Consider the following 8,608-nt stretch of genomic DNA (forward strand, 5'->3'; position numbering starts at 1 on the left):
GAGTAATCTTGTGACAGAAGTGCCTGATAGTGGTGGGATCGCCACGGGCACATTGCACGATGTCACAAGATAGTGTATTGGCGATAGGACCATAGTCCATGACGGTTAGGTCAGGACACTAGATGTTTAGTTATATCGACTTGGATAGAACTGGAGTCTTTTCTATTACTGTTGGTCGATATAGGAATACCGACATCTTTACATCCAGAAGTTTGGCTATCGATGTGGATAGAAAGGTGGCTTCATCTATTACTGGTGATCGGTACCGTATCGATGTGGATAGAATCGTAACTCTTCTATTACTGATGATCGATATCATATCGATGTGGATAGAATCGAAGTTTCTTCTATTACTGGTGATCGATACTATACCGATGTGGATAGAATCCGAGCTTCTACTATTACTGGTGATCGATACCCTATCGACGTGGATAGAACTGGAGTCTTTTCTATTACTGTTGGTCGATATGGGAATGCCAACATCTGGAAACCGGGATCCCTAGACTTGGATTGAGTCTAGTCTAAAATGTGGAGTCATGAGTCTAATTGACAGTTTATATTGAGTTACGTTGATTATGTTCCTGAATATGGTACATGATAAATTATGTTCCTGATGATGGTACATGTTTAGAATAGGATTTATTCTTGATATGGATTTATATTCTGATTTGAATACATGTTAAACATATCTGTTATATGCTTTTGTATATGCTTTTATATTGTTCATATGATTGCATGTATACATGATTTATACTGAGAATGTAATTCTCACCGGAGTTATCCGGCTGTTGTCTTGTTTGTATGTGTGCATGGCAACAGGTAGAATAGGATCAGGGTCAAGGAAAGAACGAGGCTGGACTAGATAGCGTGGAGATCCGGGCTTCGAAGCAACTTAGGATTCAGCACTGATATATAGTTGAACCTAGTTAAATTCTTGTAGATAATACAAGATTTGTATGTTTATATTTAATATGTAATTTGAATTGAATTACGTTACGTTTCCGCTTTGTATTTTAAAAAAAATTAGACCCTGTTTATTATAATTTTTTGAATTATTCCTAAGGACGATTAATGAATGAATTAGCGCCCGGGTCCCCACAACAGGTGGTATTAGAGCATTAGGTTCCAGAACAGTAGGTTCTAGAACTATAGGTTCTTGAGATTGAGATAGAAGAGAGTGAGCGGGGTAGATTGAGTTTCTTTCCTGCATGTGATTGCTAGCATGTGATTTACTTATAATGTGGAATTACATTGTGTATGCTAGCATGATTTACTGCTTTGTTGATATATGTTACTTGATTTATCTGATTTGATATAGTAATATGCATTATTGAGGCTGGATAGAACCGACTCTTGATCAGCTGTAAGATGATCAGAGGAGGACTGAAACTTGGAAGCAGGTTGTGGTATCTGGTTACTGACCTTTATGATAATCAGATTAGCTCCTCAAAGGATCTCAGAACCAGGGAAGTATCTGGATGGATCAGATGGATGTATCTGAAACTTCGATGGAAGTACAGTTGAAGATGTTTCAGTCATTGACATCGTCGAGTCTGAGGGGTACTGAGACGACTGTTGATTGTGAGAATTGGCTAGACGATATAGAGTTACTGTTTGATTCACTTGATTATCCAAAAGAACAGAGAATTAAACTGGTGCCCAATCAGTTACACGAGGTCGCTAGGAGTTGGTGGATTACAACCAAAAGAGTATTAGAACAGCGGGGTACGGTGATTACGTGGGAAGTCTTTAAAGCTGAATTTTATCGAAGATTCTTCTCAAGATCGTACCGAGAGGACAAGAGAGAAGAGTTTGAGAATTTGAGACAAGGCCAACTGAATATTGAAGAATATGTTGCTAAATTCTCTACTTTACTGCGTTTTGTTCCTCAGATAGCTGGGAATGATGAAGCTGTAGCTGAGCAGTTCATCAAAGGAGTGAATTCAGAGATAGTTGCATTGATAAATATGCAGCGACCTTACCATTTTGCGGATACTTTGAATAAAGCAAAAAGAGCTGAGGCGAGTCTAATTAGACAACAAGAAAGGTTGTGTGCAATGCAACCCCAGACACAACAATTCCCTCTCCGATTGGATAGTGGCAGTACGAGTGGGAAAAAAGATTTGCTGAAAGCTCGAAAGAAACAGTTAAAGAAGTTAGGGAGCGGTTCAACTAGCTCCAGTGGTTCTAGCCCGAGTTACACCGGAGTTTAATGTAGAACCTGTGTAGGAAGGCATCCCACAGAACAATGTCGAGGTGTACTGGGTAGTTGTCATGTTTGTCGACAACCAGGACACTTTGGTAAAGTCTGTCCACAGAAAGGTTCCCAAAGATTTCAGGGAGCAGAATCATCTGGTGGTAGTGATCGGGGAACAGACCCAGGACACACGCAATGACATAGTGGCAGGTACTGTTCTTTTATGATTATATTGCATATGTATTGATATATACTAATGCATTCCCTACGATTATCTTTGACTGAGTTGTATTGATATATGTTGTACCTGCTGGGTCTGTATTACTGTAGTATTGATCTTTGTACCTTTTGGGGAGAGGAATTGATATCAGTGAATTCTGTGATATATTGTATACTACAGTAAAAAGGGAATGGGATTGAATTAGATTGTATTGTACTGGTGTGTATCTGATTATGAATGCAGTATTGATATTAATATGCTAACAAGTACAGAGCTATTATAGATTCTTGCCAGGAGATGGTAAGATTCAGACCTGAAATCGCCAAAGAATAAATGATATACGGTAAGGATTCTTGATTTTGAATTCCTTGGAGTTCCGTAGTATCAAGATTCGATGATTATCGAAAGAAATGGAGTTATTCCTTATGTATTCAGTTGATTACTGGAGTTGAACCTATCAGGGAATGATTTGCCAGTAGCAGGAGAGTTGCTATAGTCGTTCCAGATGAAATTCCGGATTTGTCCTATATATGAATAACGATTTCAGCCTTGATTCGATATCAGGGTATGATTGATTGAATCGAAAAGCTAAAATTTTATTGAATATTCTGGGAACTGAGATTGTTGTATACAGAATTGTTCAGATATGAATCTTTATTGCAACAGAGAGTATTCAGAGTCTATGATATCTGAAGATAGTATATTGACTGCCTATAGCACAGTTGAGACCGTGATCTGTGGATGAGAACGACATTGAAGATGGCAGAACTTCATAAATGTCAGAAATGTCAGAAATTGCGTTTTATGTGTTTACTAGATTAGTATAAATGATTGGTATTTTGAATCTGATCTGATATTGCTGTTATTCTGAATCCGTATTTGATGCCGATTGTTATGAACCGTTGAGATTATATACAGTTCAAGCCGACTCAGAGTTGATTTTGAGAATTACAGCAGTTCAGAAGTTTGATCAGACTGTTCAGAACTTAATTTCGATAATCAGAATAGTGTGTAAATCAGAATACCAGGTAGGTAATGCTTTATTTTATATAATTAGCTGATTTGTTTGTGCCAGATTTTTCTAATTATAAATAACAGGTATTGTCAGATGCGCACAGTAGTAGATTCGGTATTATTCTGGTAACAGGAAATGTGTGATAATTCGAACGGACAGTTGTGATGTAAATAAATGAAATCAGTTATGTCAGAATTTGTATTGAAATGTCTAAATCGCTGACAGATGAAGACAGGAAGATAGAAACCAGGAAATTGGTTATACAGATTATCGATTCCTGAATAAAAAAATAGGAGTATAATTCTATGAATCTGGTGATAGACTTACCGAAATCGTGCCAAGAATGTACCAGGATATGGTTATGATTGAACGATTGTTCAAATCGGCATATGTATATTGTACAGGATGACGTACAGATATGACAAGACGACTGAGAGGTATGTCAGAAAAGGGGTCAGATGGTATTGAATGCCAGAGTTAATTATATCATACCGTGATTTTGGTTGATTTTATACTTTTGGCAGAATGTATAGCATGATTTTTTATCTATGGTTTATAGATTGACGGATAGTCGAAGCGAACTATTTAGATACTAGAGGATATCCAGGAACGGTAGTGCTTGATTTTAGCACTAGTGACCTGATGTCTTGTCACTTTATGAATTATTGTACAATGATAGCTATCAAACGAGTATTGAGATAGCTACAGACGAGACATTGTACAGTGAGTACTGCAGATTTCCACTGAATGGGAATGATATTTGAAAGGGGATCGATTAAGGTGCCCGAATGCGCAACGGAAGTTGAAAAAATAATTTTCATGAGAAAATCGAGCACCCTAAGCCTATAATGTGTAGCAAATACAAAAACACCAAGATGTCATACATAGGGTGTTTAGAAATCATACCTATCAACCTCTTGAGGTTGATGATGGCTCCAACTAAGGTGTAAACACCTTAGCTCTTGAAAGGATGACAAATCTTCAAGCTTCCCTTTGAGCCCACCTTGCTCAAATATTAAGCCCACCACCAACTAGCTAGAACCACTCTAATTTTGCACTAGAAAAATTAGAGCATTTTTCTTTGAGAAGTGTATTGTTTCCTCAACAATTGAAGAACAAAAATTGGAGAGAAAGTTGAAGGAGAATTTCGGCCATGGTGAGGTTGAGAGAAGAGAAGGGAAGACTTTTCTTGGTACTTGAAAAAGTTGAGTTAAGCAAGTGCATGCCATGCCTTGGTTGTACAAAAAGTTGTCTCACAACTCTTCACCTCCCTTGCATGCAATGTGACTTGGGCTTGTAACAATTACAAGGCCCATGGACTTTATTTAAATGTACTAAAACACATTTGATACCATTTAACATTTACTTGATTTTACTCAAGCCCACTAGTTTAATAATTATTTCTAATTGGGCTCTACAAGGCCCAATGTTATTTAATTAATTCAACACTTGAATTAATTTAATTATTTGGACTCTACTAGGCCCACTAGTGTTTAATTAATTCAACACTTGAATTAATTTAATTTAGTCCATAATTATGTTTATGAAAATCACAATTTTCAAATACATTATTTATTTGGCCAACTTTTAATTTAGGAACACATTCATAAATTAAAAGTTACATTTCTCTCATAGAAATCATACTTCTATTTTTCCTCAAGCTTATATACTCCTTTATAAGCCGTTCAACAGATTGAACTATTTTTAATTCTCAACGGGATCTAGAAAGCTAGTACTTGCGTGGCCCTCAATGGTTCATTGATACAACTAGCCGTGGGTTCACATCTCCATGTGATTTGGACTAAACATGTCCTTATATGAGCATACCCCAATTGCTCCATTCTTACTTATCAACTCCTTGATAACAAGAACGTCAGAACTCAAGTCTGATAGTACCCAACCAATCATGTTAAACGCCTAGCAGCATCGCTTACATGATTCCCTAGGTATCAAATGATAGTGCCTGCAAGAACCATTCAATTATGGTTAGCGTACAGTACGGTCCCTTCAACTCATATATCCCGACCGATTCGACAACCATTGGTATATCGAGAGTTGTCAATGAATCGATACTATGTGTCATGTTGTAGTTGCATCGATGGTGTAATCTATGAAACCCCTTTCATAATTACCACCATACTCTAATAAGAGATTTCATACTACATACACATAGGATATCCATACCCGAAGGTAAGCGGTGAATCCCCGACTACAATGCATCGACTCCTATATGTTTCGACAAAACATCCAACCTTGCCACCTGATGACCCCTTGAGAGTCGGTAAACAAGTCAAAGTGCAATGCTAGCACATAGAGTCTCAATGTTGTCCCGGGTCATAAGGACTAATGGTGTACAACCATAAACTAGGACGTTTCCACTCGATAAGTGAGAACCACTTGGAAAGTCCTTTATGGAGGGTTGTTCAGTACACTCTACCAGGAGCACCTATCTGCATGCTCGGACATCACAATGTCCCCTATCAATGAAACATGGTACTCACATCGCAGATACTAGTCTCGAACTCGAGCGGCCTATATCCTTCTTAGCGGCAGCTGAATCGACTAGGAACTGTTTAGAATATACAGTATTCCAAATATGAGTTTCATGATACTCATCATATGATCATCTCATATTCTTTGTACTATTTGTATATTCAAGGGCTTTATTTATGCAACTAGCATGGGTATTCAGATAAAGATGTGCCAATAATAATTTCAAATATTATTAAAATAAAGATTGTTTATACATAGAGTTTCATTGTGAACACTCGGCCAACACTTGGCTCGACGGGCACCTACTCTAACAATCTCCCACTTGCACTAGATCCAACTACCCATATGCTTCAAACCCATTGATTCGCGATGCATCTCGAATAATGGTCAAGGTAAAGGCTTAGTTAGTGGATCAGCAACATTATCTGCGGAGCCGACTTTGTCATCGAGACATCTCCTCTTTCCACAATCTCTCGGAGGATGTGGTACTTTCTCAATACATGTTTGGACTTCTGATGAGACCTTGGCTCCTTTGCTTGAGCTAAAGCTCCCGTGTTGTCACACAACACCGGGACAGGAGCAACTCCATTAGGAATGACATCCAACTCTTGGACGAAATTCCTTATCCAAACAGCCTCCTTTGCTGCATCTGATGCAGCAATGTATTCGGCCTCAGTGGTGGAATCCGTAGTACTGTCTTGCATGGAACCCTTCCAAGAGGCAGCAGCACCATTGAGCATGAATAGAAAACCAGAGGTTGACTTCAAGTCATCGATATCGCTTTCGAAGCTAGAGTCGGTATAGCCTTCCAATTTTAGTTCTCCACCCCCATAGACCAAGAACAACTTATTGGTCCTTCTTATACACACAGGGTTCCTCAGGATTCTTAGTAAAACCAAACTCTTTGATTGTACTATCGAATCTAAGGTTCCAACTCCTAGATGCCTGCTTTAGACCATAAATAGATCTCTGAAGTTTGCATACCATATGCTCACTTTCGACAGATGTAAACCCTTCAGGTTGGGACATGTAAAACTCTTCCTTAATATCCCCATTAAGAAAGGCTGTCTTAACATCCATCTGTCATATCTCATAGTCATACCATGCAGCTATGGCTAGCAAAATCCTTATGGACTTGAACATTGCAACTTGAGAAAAGGTTTCCTCAAAGTCAACTCCTTGTCTTTGAGTATATCCTTTTGCCACCAATCGCGCCTTGAAGGTCAATACCTTCCCATCCGCCCCAAGTTTCCTCTTGTAAATCCATTTACACCTTATGGGAACAATTCCCTCAGGTGGATCCACGAGATTCCCCACTTGGTTCGAATGCATGGAATTCATCTCAGATTCCATTGCTTCAAGCCACATGGATGAATCGGCATCAGATAAACGCTTCCTTGAATGTCCTTGGATCACATCCATTGTTAGGCTCATCATGGCCCTCGTCAAGAAGCAGACCATACCTCATAGGTGGTCTCGAGACTCTCTCGGATCTTCTAGGAGCTTGTATCTCCTCTCTTGGCTCTTCGGGTGTGGGTTCAATAATTGTGGGTGTCTCTCGAACCTCTTTGAGTTCTATCATCTCCCCTTTTCTATCCAATAGAAATTCCCTTTCCAAAAACGTTGCATTCCTAGAAACAAACACTTTTGTTTCTTGGGGATGATAGAAGTAGTATCCAACCGAATTCATTGGATATCCCACAAAGTAACATAAAATGGATCGACTATCCAATTTATCTCCCACTACCTGCTTCACATAAGCAGGGCACCCCCATATTCTACGATAAGAATATTTGGGAGGCTTACCCATCCATATCTCATATGGTGTCGGCCTTTGAATGGACATTTAGTGGAATATCTTTCAATTTTAAGTTATAGAGATCGTTTTCAAGTTCACCAGTACCAATCAAACATTCATTCTTGTAAATATTGCAAACACCTTTGCTAAATAAACAAGAATATCCATTTTTATCAGCATAGAAATGGAAACAATGTTTTTCACAAAATTAGGTACAAACAAAACATCTCATAAAATTAACTTAAAACTATTGTTCAACAATAAGTAAATATCTTCAACAGCCTTGGCAGCAACTCTTTCTCCATTGCCCATCCTCAAGAAGGTCACACCTTCCCTAAGCTTCCTACTTCTTCCCATCACCTGTAACTCATTACAAAGATGTGAGCCACAGCCGGTATCCAATACCCAAGAAGTAGAGTTAATTGAAATGTTTACTTCAATGTAGAACATACCATTTTCAGAACTTTTCTGAGCAAGATATTCTTTGCAATTACGCCTCCAATGTCCAGGCTTCTTGCAGTGATGACATACATCACTAGTCTTGTCAGCCTTAACTGGTGTGGGTGCCATGACGGGATTCGGAGATTGCCTCAACAAGGGCACGTTCTTCTTGGGACGTTGGAAAGAACGCTTCTTTCCCTTCCCATGTGGATCAATCTTCGTACCAGATGAAGAACCCACATAAAGAACCAACTTCTCTTTCTTGATGGTGGATTCAAACGTGACAAGCATGTTAACCAACTCCTCAAGGGTCGGCTCCATCTTGTTCATGTTGAAGTTCACCACAAAAGGATCAAATGAGCTAGGCAGCGATAAGAGCAACACGTCGGTGGTCAACTCCGAAGGCAACATCAGATCCATGCCAACGAGCTTGTCCACGAGCCC

The sequence above is a fragment of the Primulina tabacum genome, chromosome 2 (genome assembly GCF_025594145.1).
Source record: "Primulina tabacum isolate GXHZ01 chromosome 2, ASM2559414v2, whole genome shotgun sequence".
Taxonomy (NCBI): domain Eukaryota; kingdom Viridiplantae; phylum Streptophyta; class Magnoliopsida; order Lamiales; family Gesneriaceae; genus Primulina; species Primulina tabacum.